The following is a 12,889-nucleotide window of genomic DNA, read 5'->3' as shown; positions in this document are numbered from 1 at the left end:
CCTTACTCTAAAGGCCCATCATAGCTGTTCAAAAACTGTTCCTAATTTTATTATTTTCATTGTCTTAGATTATTCAGTATCATATGGATGTTGCTTGCAATTTCTGCTTCTACTGTACTTGTGAAGCAAGCTGTCTTTGCCCGTGAATCTTAGATGGCATTGTTTGCCTTTGGCAAAATGATTCCTTCTGAGACCTGGGTCTGAATCTTTGTGTTCCAGTGAGGACTTTCTGGTTGAAATTCCATCAGAAAAAAAAAGAAAAACTTTCATAAAAATTCAATTTGGTGGCCTTGAATCAACAAAAGGTTGCAAGAATTTTTTTCACAATTGCAGTAAATGTGTCACCTAATTGTGAAGTGAACCCCCTGTGTAACAATTAAAATATGAAATTGGCCTCGGGCTCGGAGATTAAGCTTCACCAGGCATGGGTGCAGCAAAACACCTTTGTGTCATGTCTGAGGATTGTGACCAACAGCAGATTAGTTCCATATATCTGCCTCACTGGTTCAAGTTTTGATCCACAAACCAATTTAAACCCTTTTAAATCCATTCCTTCAAAAGGTTTTACCACCATCAAAGCTATTGACACTTGATTTGTTATAGACACAGTGCATTATAAAAATGGGGAAATCAAAGACTTGCAAACACAGTGACTCGGCTCTGAGAACCCAGATGACTTCACTAATCCACTCTTACTTGCACTAATCGGAGAATTGTACATTACAGAGAGAGAGAGAGGGAAGCTATCAGAATCAGGTTGAATGTCACTGGTGTGTCTCGTGAAATTTGTTAGCAGCAGCAGCAGCAGTACAATAATAGAGAAAAAAACTGAATTACAGTAAGTATATATCTGTATATTAAATAGTTAAACTAAATAAGTAGTACAAGTATAAGTAGTAAATAAAAGAAAGTAGTGAAGTAGTGTTCCTGGTTTCAATGTCCATTTAGAAGTCGGATTGCTGGGAGGAAGAAGCTGTTCCTGAATCACTGAATGTGTGCCTTCAGGCTCCTGTACCTCCTCCCTGATGGTAGTAATGAGAAGAGGGCATGTCCTAGGTGATGGGGATCCTTAATGATGGATACCACCTTTTTGAGGCATCACTCCTTGAAGATGTCTTGAATACTAGGGAGGCTAGTACCCATAATGGAGCTGACCAATTGTACAACTTGTGTCTGCCTGTTACAACTATTTGAAAAATATGTTGCCTGAAAGATTAAAGATTTAGCTTTCTTTCTCACTTGTACATTGAAACATACTGTGACCAATTCAGTCAAAGGATGGGTTGGGGGGCAGCCTGCAAGTTTCACCATGCTTCTGGCACTGACATAGCATGTCTACAACTAGCCGTGCGCCTTTGGAATGTGGGAGGAAACCAGAGCACCTGGAGGAAACTTGTGCGGTCAAAATTGTATCACATTATGTGTGCACAAGACCGCAAGAAAGCGGAGAAAGAACAGGCCAGTCGGCTCCTTAACCCTTCCCTGTCATTTAATATGATCCCAGGAATAAAAGGGTTAACATATGAAGAACATTTGATGGCTCCGGGCTAGTACTTAACTGGAGTTTAGAAGATGAGGGGAATCTCATTGAAACCTATTGAATATTGAAAGGCCTAGATAGAGTGGATGTGGAGAGGATGTTTCCAATGTTGGAGCATCTCAGACCAGCGGGTACAGCCTCAGAATAGAGCAATGATTTCCATCCTGGGGTCCATGGCGTGAAAAAGGTTATGGACAGTGGCAGGAATTGAACCCAGGTCTCTGGTGAGTGGTAATAGTGTTATGCTAACTGCTACACCACCTTGATTAATTCCTGCTACTGTATTTGCTTACAGAGTCTTGCAAGTTTCCCCCTTAAATCATAGACGCAAGAGGTACCGCAGATGTTGGAAATCTAGAGCAATACACACAATGTGCTGAAGGAGCTCATCAGGTCAGACAGCATCTGTGGATGAGAATAAGCAGTTGACATTTCGGGCAGCCTTAAATTATTGTATTTATTGGGTTGTAATGCATATTTAATGAAAAAAATATTGGTGTTTTGTTGCATCATTTGTGATTGAACTGCAAATAAACTCCCAGTACTGTAGGTATTGACAACTATTGCAGATCAACAAGTATATTGACTTTAATTGTGTTGGGCTTGGGCATTGTGCCGAATATCTTTGTCACTTCACTGATCCAAGAAAGCAAATTTGGGCATCCCTGTGATGTGAGGTGTACTTTTCTTCTGCTAACGTTGACAAAATGGGAGTTTAAGTTGTATAAAATTTCTTCCTTAGCAGCACTCCATCTCTTTGGTTTTTCACTGTTCTGAAGAAAAGAGCATACCATTTTGTGGTTCTTCGCCATTCCCATAAAAAATTTTCTTTTTCTGTATATGAAGACTGTTTCTCTTTCAAAGCTTCGCCGTATTTACAAGGCAAGTTAAGTTGGTAGTAAAAGGTGTCAGAGTCATAAACAAGATCGTGTGAACGTTCTCCTTCATGATGGACTTGGAATACGCATGGCAATTGGCCTCCAGGCAAACCATGAGCACTGAACACTGGCACTGAATGAATTCCTGTCCTGCATTCAGCCAAGACTATATATTCTTGGGGTGGGAAAAAAAGCAATAATGCAAACAATAGTTTCACAGCTTTGATATAAATCAGAAGCTCACATCACAGTTCTAAACAACACAAGCTTTGTTTCCAAAAGTAACTTGATCAAGGCATTCAAATCATTTATTCATTAGGTTTATTCAGTCTTTTGCTCTAAAGTATCTTATTGGCCAATATTTATACTCATTTGGTCTCTGATCATTTGTGTCCTGGTCTTGTAAACATTGGAGTTTGTGTGAAACGCCCAAGTTCAGTTCTGGTTCAGTTCACTGAAATTTGACTCCTAATGAAATTCCAGATTCTAATCTCGTAAGTATTTTGAATGCATTGAGTTCACTCCTTTATTTAATTTCACACAGAATATTAATGGACTTTTTTTGCATAACTTAACCAGACATAATATCCAGGCAACCTAATTATTTTTATTTGTCGGATCTCAAAGACTACCATTTAAATAATACAACCGAGCAGAGTTTAGAATTTTTGCACCAATGGAGGATGAGGTTTTCCAAGCCACCAGAAGTTCAAAAATAGTGAATGTAATTGATAGAATGATGCAAGAGCAAATAGAAGTTGTTTAATTGGGACTTTCCAACATGAACAGTCGGAACCAACGGACACAGCTGTAAGCCACGTGGATGTCAAAATTTGTCTGTTTCTTTCTAAAATCTTGTTGGTATATCTGGCTCATCCAGTGCAGAATCACATCTCTATCAAGTCTGTGCACAATTGCAGCCACTGTAATATATCAATCATCATCATTGTGTCGTGTTGTTTGAAGTGGGTGATCATGGTCTTTCCATCACCATAACTGTACTTGGCAAATTTTTCGACAGAAGTGTTTTGCCATTGCCTTCTGGGTGGTGTCTTTACAAGACAGGTGACCCCAGCCATTATCAATACTCTTCAGAGATTGCCTGGAGTCAGGGGTCCCATAACTAGGACTTTTGATATGCATCAGCTGCTCATATGACCATCCACAACCAGCTCCCATGGCTTTGTGTGCTACACCTTGCCCAAGGATGACCTGCAGGCTAGCAGAGGGAAGAAGTGCCTTACACCTCCTTTGATAGAGACCTGTCTCTATCCTGCCACCAATATACATACTCTGATAATAAATTTTCTTTGACTTTGACTACTTTACTGGTAATTTGTGTTGCTAGATCAGAAGAAAAAGCTTAAGTGCAGGCGTACAGATAAAAGTTGGGTTGAGAAGAGAGATCAAATCTGTTAAGGGAAGGAAGACCTATCAAGTCAGGAGGCATGGGATCCCGGGGAAACTTGGCTGCAATGATTCAGAGTTGGCTTGCCCACATAAGTTCAAAGTCCAAAGTAAATTTATCATCAAAGTATATATATATGTCGCCATATACAACCCTGAGATTCATTTTTTGCGGGCATACTCAAGAACTTCATAATAGAATAATAATCATAATAGAATGAATGAACGACAACCACAACTTGGATGTTCAACCAGTGTACTAAAGACAACAAACTGTGCAAATACAAAACTAAAGAAATAATAAATAAATAAATACTGAGAACATGAGATGAAGAGTCCTTGAAAGTGAATGCAGAGAGTGTGGGAACATTTCAATGATGGGGCGAGTGAAGTTGAGTGAAGGTATCCCCTTTGATTAAAGAGGCTGATAATTGAGAGGTAATAAGTGTTCCTGAACCTGGTGGTGTGGGTCTGGAGGCTCTTCAAGAAGAGAGAATGTCCTGGGTGGTGGGGGTCCCTGATGATGACTACTTTTTGTAGGATTTTCCATTTGAGTGCAGTGGTGTTTCGATATTAGGCTGTGATGCAACAATCAATATTCTCTCTACCACACATCTCTCGAAGTTTGTCAACGTTTTGGATGTCAGTCCAAGTCTTTGCAAACTCCTAAGGAAGCAGAGGCACTGCCGTGCTTTCTTTGTAATTGCACTTATGTACGGGGCCGCAGGACAGCTCCTCTGAAACACTAACACTGAGCAATAACCCTCTCCACCTCTGATCACCCCATGAGGACTGGTCATGATCTTTGGTTTCCTTCTCCTGAAGTCAAAAGTCAGCTCCCTGGTCTTGCTGACATTGAGTAAGCGGTTTTTGTAATGGCACCACACAGCCGGATTTTCAATCTCCCTCTGTGTGCTGATTCGTCACCACCTTTGATTTGACCTACGACAGTGGCGTCAGCAAACTTGAATATGGCATTGGAGCTGTGCTTAGACACACAGTCAAAAGTGTAAAGTGAGTAGAGCAGGGGGCTAAGCACACTGCCTTGTGGTGCACCTGTGCTGATGAAGATCGAGGAGATGTCACCAATCTGAACTGACTGGGGTCTGCAAGTGAGGAAATTGAAGATCCAATTGAACAAGGAGGTATTGAGGCCAAAGTCTTGAAGGTTATTGATTGGTGGTAGTAGATGGAAAGTAATCTGTCTGGAAGTCTGTGACCAATGGTGTTCTGCAGAGGTCTGTTCTGGGACCCTTGTTCCTCATTAACTTCAATGAGGATAATAGCCGGGGTGATCCCAATCATTATCAATACTCCTCAGAGATTGTCTGCCCTGCGTCAGTCATCTCATAACCAGGACGTGATATGCACCAGCTGCACCCGTAGCTTCCCATAACCCTGATCCGCGGGGTGGGGGGGGGGGCGCTAAGTAGGTCTTTTGCCCAAGGGTGACCTGTAGACAAGTGGAGAGAAAGGGTGCCTTATACCCCTTTTGGTAGAGATGTATCTCCACCCACCACCCAGGTGAGATTAGATTATGAGGACACGCAGTCCTCTTTTATTGTCATTTAGTAATGCATGCATTAAGAAATGATACAATATTCCTCCGGTGTGATATCACAGAAACACAAGACAGACCAAGACTGGAAAACTAACAAAAACCACATAATTATAACATATAGTTACAACAGTGCAACAATACCATAACTCGATGAAGAACAGGCCATGGCACAATAAAAAAAAGTTCAAAGTCTCTCGCAAGTCCCGCATCTCACGCAGACGGGAGAAGGAAGAAAACTCCCTGCCATGCCCGACCGCAGTCCGACTCTGAGTCGTCCGAAAACTTCGAGCTCCGATCAGCCCTCCGACACTGAGTACCGAGCACCATCTCTGCCGAACGCTTTGACCTCAGCCTCAGTCGCCAGCAGCAGGCAAAGCCGGGGATTTTGGGGCCTTCCCTCCGGAGATTCTCGATCGCACAGTAGCAGCAGCGAACCGGGCATTTCAGAAATTTCTCCAGATGTTCCTCTGCTTCTCACGTCTGTCTCCATCAAATCAGAATTGTGCACGGCATCCTACTTACAAATACGATATCATTTCACTGGAGATGCTGCGCGTGCTGTGTTTCACCGCCATCTTCTCCTCCCACCCTTGCGTAGGTAGGTCGAAAAATAATTATTTGTCCAATGTTTTTTTGAATATTGCTGGATTGCTTAATTCCCAAGACATTATTCTTGCACATTGATATATATCTGTATCAGATGGTGTGTGAAATGCTGAGGAATTTGGACAGTATTTCCACAGTCCTGTTCTCTTTCCAATGCAGATGGTGCCAGCATTGGGGGACAAGGCTATGGGGTGAGTGTTGCTGTAGTAAATTGCTGATAGTGTTAAGAAATCAGCACATGACCACTGATTTAAATGGATTGCTTTCTAGTGATGGCTTCTGAGCTTTCGTTGTTGGACTGCAAAATCACCTGTCAGATAGCATGGTAGTGTAGTAGTTAACACAATACTTTATTGTACCAGCAACCCGGGTTCAATTCACACCGCTGCCTGCAAGAAGTTTGTTTGTTCTCCCCTTGACCACATAGGTTTCCTCTGGGTGCTCTGGTTTCCTCCCACATTCCAAAGACATATCAGTTAGTGGGTCAATTGACTATTGCAAATTGTCACATGATTGGGCTAGGATTAATAATTAGGGGATTGCTGAGCAGCGTGGTGTGGCTCGAAGAGCTGGAAGGGCCTAAACTGCACTGTGTTTCCATAAATAAAATTTCCATAATAAATAAATATGAGAACTACATCAGATTCTGACTGAATCTCAACAGCCTTAATGCCAACTTACTTGAAAATTAACTTGCATTGCTTGGCAATTTTTAATCATGACATAATTGTATTTCTCATTTCACAAAGGAAATCTTGAGTTTATATGTACAATTGCTTCAGTCACAGAATTCAATGTGGTATTCACATGCTTCCAAAGAGAAGTACATTTAAAAATCTTGAAAACTACAGTGTGAGAAATAATTATTTGTTCAGTGCTCTTTTGTAACTTTTGAAACTGTATTTTGGTTGTGGTTAGTGTCTCAATGTTTTGAGGGATAGTTTTCATATCAGTGTGTTCCCTGCATCACAGACATTTTAAAGAACTGCTCTGTCATTTTTTTTTAACACCAGTGTAACGCGCTGTAATAAATTTTCAGTGCAGTCTGGGCACATCTATAAACTATCTCTGATACATCTGAGTGAAATGAAGGACTGGAAGCAAGGCAGATGTGTCTAGGGGCTCCGAGAAGGTGTAGAGGAAGGAGGAGTATAAACTATATATTATGCAACACAATGGTCCAGCTAGTGGAGCAGCAGTCTCACTACACCAAAGACATGGGTTTAGGCCAAATTTCCTGTGCTATCTGTGTGGAGTTTGCATGTTCTCCCTGTATCACATGGATTTCCTCTGGGTTCTTCTGCTTCTACTGTCTCTTACAACACAATGAAGGTCCTCCATCCCTGGACAGCAATGAAGATTCTTCACTTCTGGCAGTGATCAGGGCTTTCTTCATTGTGTCAGTAGCTTCCTCTTGGTTGTAACTGCTGTCACTCATGCAAATCCCAGGTGGAGTCTCAGGAATACCATCGTACTCGGATGTAGAAGGGTTCTTCATTGCTGTTTCCATAACAGTTTTGTAATACCAGTCAGAGTTGTTAGCCCTGAGCTGAACCCCCGAACTCTTCGTCTGTCCTCTACCCTTTGAACTGTTTGGCATGGGTGACCCTACCAAGAGCCAAAGCATTAAGGCCCTGACTCCAGCCAACATAGCTCTCCGGGTCATTGAGGCATGCAAGCTTCCAAACCCTAGGACAAGGCTGTGGTCCTCTCAGAGCTTTAAGCTTGCACCACATCCCAAAGCTGCATTAGTTGGTAAGTTAATTGGCCTTTCTGAAGTGCCTCTATAAATTATTTATTTAGTTAGTGATACAGCACGGTGTAAACCCTTCTGGCCCTTCAAGCCATCCCATCTCAGATACCCCCGACAACCCCAATTTAACTCTAGCCTGGTCACAGGACAATTTACAATGACCTGTTAACCTACCCAGTACATCTTTGGACTGTAGGAGGAAACCGAGCACTTGGGGAAAACTCATGCATTCCATAGGGAGGAGGTGCAGAGACTCCTTACAGACACCTTTGGAATTAAACTCTGACACCCTGAGCTGTAATCGTGTGGCGCTAACCACTACACTACTGTAGCACCCTGTTAGGTGAATGTGGGGGAAGTTATTGAGAGCATGAAGTGAAGTGAATTTTGAAAGAATGATTAATGTAAATATACCAAAGGGGCTGTTTCTGTGCTGTATCTCTCTTATCACTCTGACTGTTGTGCTCCTTCTTTCAACTCTCCTGGGGCAAAATCTCAAGAAACTAACTTTTCCAAAATATTCATCAACAGATATATGACCTTTAAAAGAGAGAACTTACACTAAACGTTTGTGCCTCGAATGCTCTGACTAAATAAGTAAAGGTGAATATTATCCTATACATTCTGTGCCTTGTGTGGATCATTTCAACTGACCACAGCTGAACTAAGCCAATTAGTTCCATTTGCTCTGCAGCACAGCATTGGAAAGATTACCTGCTCAAGGGAAGAGATGATCTATCTGAGCAGCTGTTGGAATTTGTCAGAACTGCAGACTTTCTGAAAGTTCTGTGATGATAGACAGCATTGCTAAGGTGCTCCAGATTTCTACTAGAACCCAGAACTTTCCATGAATCACTAAGGCTAACTCATCGCAATCTTCCCAATCATTTGTGATTATGAGCAAAATATTCTCAGTTTCCAGGAAGTTTGCATTCTTTGATTTCACTAAATGATGGATTGATCCTTAGAATGACAAGGGCTATTCTCTCCTTCCATTGCACTGGTCTAGAAAGGTTTTGCTTCCTGAATGCTTTTGGGTGTATTTTGAGGATTTTGGGCTACTGATCACGAAAATTTCCACTATTTAAAAAATCACCAATATTAGTTATTTCAATTCATAATTCAAATCAGAATAACTGATGCCAAGATTAAGGAAGGCATTACTGTTGGTCTGCAAATCAACTAGGTTGTCAGTGACAAGCAATTTGAAGTACTTCTAGTGGGACTGGAGAAAATTGCATGGAAGGCATTCAAGGATGTTGTTGAAAATTTTCTTGGCAACTACAGGGCACCAAACTCTGTGCAGCTGGTTGACAACATTCTTCAAGCATACAAAACCATAAAATACAATAAATCACTAAAGATTCATTTTCTGTATTCTCATTAGACTTCTTTCCTGCCAATCTTGGCGCCGTCAGAGACCAGCATGGTGGTAGGTTTCACCAGGACACTGTGGTCATGGAGAAACGGTATCAGAGCAACTGGAATCTATCAGTGCTGACTGATTATTGTTGGGCATGTAAGCAAGAAGCTTCAGACAATGAGTACAAATGAAAATCATCAACAAAACATTTTTACCTTAGTTGAATTATTGCAAAGCATTAGCACCATTATGCAATTAAACACATTATATCCATATTCCTGTGTGATACAACTAGTCTGAGATTATATTTGTATTCAGCTTCAGGCAGTCTATCATAAACAAAAAAAAATTGTTGTCTAGTGTTGTTATCTTCTAACTACTAAGGGACAACTAGCAACCTAGGGAAGAATTCTGTTGGTGCCCTCAAGGACATTCTGCAATACTCTCCAGATTTCTCTGTATTCAAGAACCTTTCCATAAAGCCTTGGCCTTTGTCTGGAGCCTTCCCAGGAGGAGGACAGTCAGGCAGAGAAGATGGAGGATATGGATAGATGCAAAGAATGATAGTCTATTCTCTGGATAAACTACTGGGCAACATCAAGTGTCTGTTGTCTGGAGTATACAGCGAAGTATGAAGCTATGAGTCTATTCTAATTGCAACAATCCACATTGCTAGATGGGTAACAAAAACACAGTGGGTTTTGATTAATCAGGGCTGGTACGTTTTGGCCCAATAAAGCGACTGCCCCAATTAACTGAAGTTTCACAGAAATAGTTAAAAAAGTATATTAAAAAAAGACAAACTACTGTTTAACTGAATAACAAATTATTTGTTTACAGTGCCTATAAAACATATTCACCCCACCAGAAGTTTTTTTTGACACTGATCAACAGAAAAAGACTCTTTCATGTCAAAGTGAAAACAGATCTCTACAAAGTGATTTAAATTAATTACAAATAGAAAGCACAAAATAATTGTTGCATAAGTATTCACCCCCTTTAATATGATACACCAGATTATCACTGTTGTAGCCAATTGGCTCTAGAATAATTAGTTAAATAGGGATCACCTGTGTGCAGTCAAGGTGTTTTAACTAATTGTAGTAAAAATACACCTGGATCTGGAAGGACAACTGCTGGTGAGTCAGTATCCTGGCAAAAACTACACCACGAAGACAATAGAACACACCTAGCAACTCTGCGAAAAGGTTATTGGAAAAACACAAGTCAGGAGATGGATGCAAGAAAATCTCCAAGTCACTGAATATCCCTTGGAGTACAATTAAGTCAATCGTCGAGAAATGGAAAGAATATAGCACAGCTGTAAATCTGCCAAGATCAGGCCATCCTCAAAAACTGAGTGACCATGCAAGAAGGGGACTAGTGAGGGAGATCACCAAGAGACCTCCAACAACTCTGGAGGAGTTACAAGCTTTAATTGCTGAGATGGGAGAGACTGTGCATACAATATTGCCCAGGTGCTTCACCGGTCACAGCTTTATGGGAGAGTGGCAGAGAGAAAGCCACTGTTGAAACAAACGCACATGAAATCTCGGCTAGAATTTGCTAGAAGGCAAGTCAGCTGGAAGAAGGTTCTGATGAAACCAAAAGTGACCTTTTCAGCCATTAGACTAAAGGCTGTGTTTGGCATAAGCCAAACACTGCACATCACCAAAAAAACACCATCCCTACCTTGAAGTATCGTGGTAGCTGCATCATGCTGTGGGGATGCTTCACTGCAGCAGACCCTGGACAGCTTGTGAAGGTAGAGGGTAAAATGAATGCAGCAAAATACAGGGAAATCCTAGAGTAAAACTTGAAGCAGTCTGTAAGAGAACTGTGACTTGAGAAGATTTGTTTTCCAGCAAGACAAACACCCCAAGCATAAAGCCAAAGCCACACAGGAATGGCTTTAAAAAAAACAACTACGTTAACGTCCTGGAGTGGCCAAATCAGAGTTCAGACCTCAATCCAACTGAGAATTTGTGTCTGGACTTGAAAAGGGCTGTTCACTCATGATCTCCATGTAATCTGACAGAGCTTGAGCAGTTTTGTAAAGAAGAATGGGGGAAAATTGCAGTGTCCAAATGTGCAAAGCTGATAGAGAACCATCCACACAGACTCAAGTCTATAATTGCTGCCAAAGGTGCATCTACTACAAACCCCATTTCCAGAAAAGTTGGGATATTTTCCAAAATGCAATAAAAACAAAAATCTGATATGTTAATTCACCTGAACCTTTATTTAACTGACAAAAGTACAAAGAAAAGATTTTCAATAGTTTTATTGACCAACTTAATTGTATTTTGTAAATATACACAGATTTAGAATTTGATGGCTGCAACACACTCAACAAAAGTTGGGACAGAGTTAAAATAAGATTGAAAAGTGCACAGAAAAGTCATGCTACTGTGACATTTATAGCCACCTGGGCTCGGGAGTACTTCGAAAAACCATTGTCACTCAACACAGTCCGTCGCTGCATCCAGAAATGCAACTTGAAACTGTATTACGCAAGGAGGAAGCCATACATCAACTCTATGCAGAAACGCCAGTGAGTTCTCTGGGCCCGAGCTCATCTCAGATGGACCGAAAGACTGTGGACCGTGTGTTGTGGTCAGATGAGTCCACATTTCAGCTAGTTTTTGGAAAAAATGGGCGTTGAGTTCTCCGTGCCAAAGATGAAAATGACCATCCAGATTGTTATCAGCAAAAGGTGCAGAAGCTAGCATCGGTGATGGTATGGAGGTGCATCAGTGCCCATGGCATGGGTGAGTTGCATGTATGTGAAGGTACCATTGACTCTGAGGCGTATATTTGGATTTTAGAGAGACATATGTTGCCATCAAGGCGACGTCTCTTCCCAGGATGTCCATGCTTATTTCAGCAGGACAATGCCAGACCACATTCTGCACGGGCCACAACAGCATGGCTTTGTAGACACAGAGTGCGTGTGCTTGACTGGCCTGCTGCCAGTCCAGATCTATCTCCTATTGAAAATGTATGGCGCATCATGAAGAGGAGAATCAGACAACGGAGACCACGGACTGTTGAGCAGCTGAAGTCTTATATCAAGCAAGAATGGACAAAATTTCCAATTGCAAATCTACTACAATTAGTATCCTCAGTTCCAAAATGATTAAAAAGTGTTATTAAAAAGAAAGGTGATGTAACACAATGGAAAACATGCCTCTGTCCCAACTTTTGTTGAGTGTGTTGCAGCCATCAAATTCTAAATTTGTGTCTGTTTACAAAATACAATTAAGTTGGTCAGTAAAACTACTGAAAATCTTTTCTTTGTACTTTTGTCAGTTAAATAAAGGTTCACATGAATTAACATATCACAGATTTTTGTTTTTATTGCATTTTGGAAAATATCCCAACTTTTCTGGAAATGGGGTTTGTAGATACAGACTTAAAGGGGGTGAATACTTATGCAATAAATTATTATGTGTTTTATATTTGTAATTTATTTAGTTCACTTTATTAGAGATCCATTTTCACTTTAACAAGAACGGGTCTTTTTCTGTTGATCGATGTCAAAAAAAGCCAAATTAAATCCACTAATTCAATTTTGTAAAACAATAAAACATGAAAACTTCCAAGAGGAGTGAATATTTTTATAGGCCCTGCAAATGCAAGCCAGAACAAATTAGAACACCGCCAGTATTACTACAGTACTTTAAAACCATGTATTAGTTCATAATGCTGACTGATAGAGGAATTCATTGAGTGCGTGCTGGTGTGTTCTTTTGATTGACTGTAATTGAACAAAATCAAC

General features: G+C 40.9%; 1 protein-coding gene across 7 annotated transcripts in view; it reads left to right on the top strand.

The window, feature by feature from the left end:
* Positions 1–12,889, top strand: part of tango2 (transport and golgi organization 2 homolog (Drosophila)) — a 297,896-nt gene that overhangs the window by 42,301 nt on the left and 242,706 nt on the right. Inside the window, exon 2 of one of the 7 annotated variants that reach the window (XM_072240860.1) lies at positions 1,836–1,933. The exons of the other annotated variants lie outside the window; for them this stretch is intronic. The gene's annotated coding sequence lies outside the window, so the exon portion shown is untranslated. The remainder of the gene's footprint in view (positions 1–1,835; positions 1,934–12,889) is intronic. 7 annotated transcript variants of the gene reach the window in all.

This window comes from Mobula birostris, chromosome 22, assembly GCF_030028105.1.
Source record: "Mobula birostris isolate sMobBir1 chromosome 22, sMobBir1.hap1, whole genome shotgun sequence".
Lineage (NCBI taxonomy): Eukaryota > Metazoa > Chordata > Chondrichthyes > Myliobatiformes > Myliobatidae > Mobula > Mobula birostris.
Note: the sequence above shows the minus strand (reverse complement) of the source record. Positions and strands in the feature narration are given on the sequence as shown.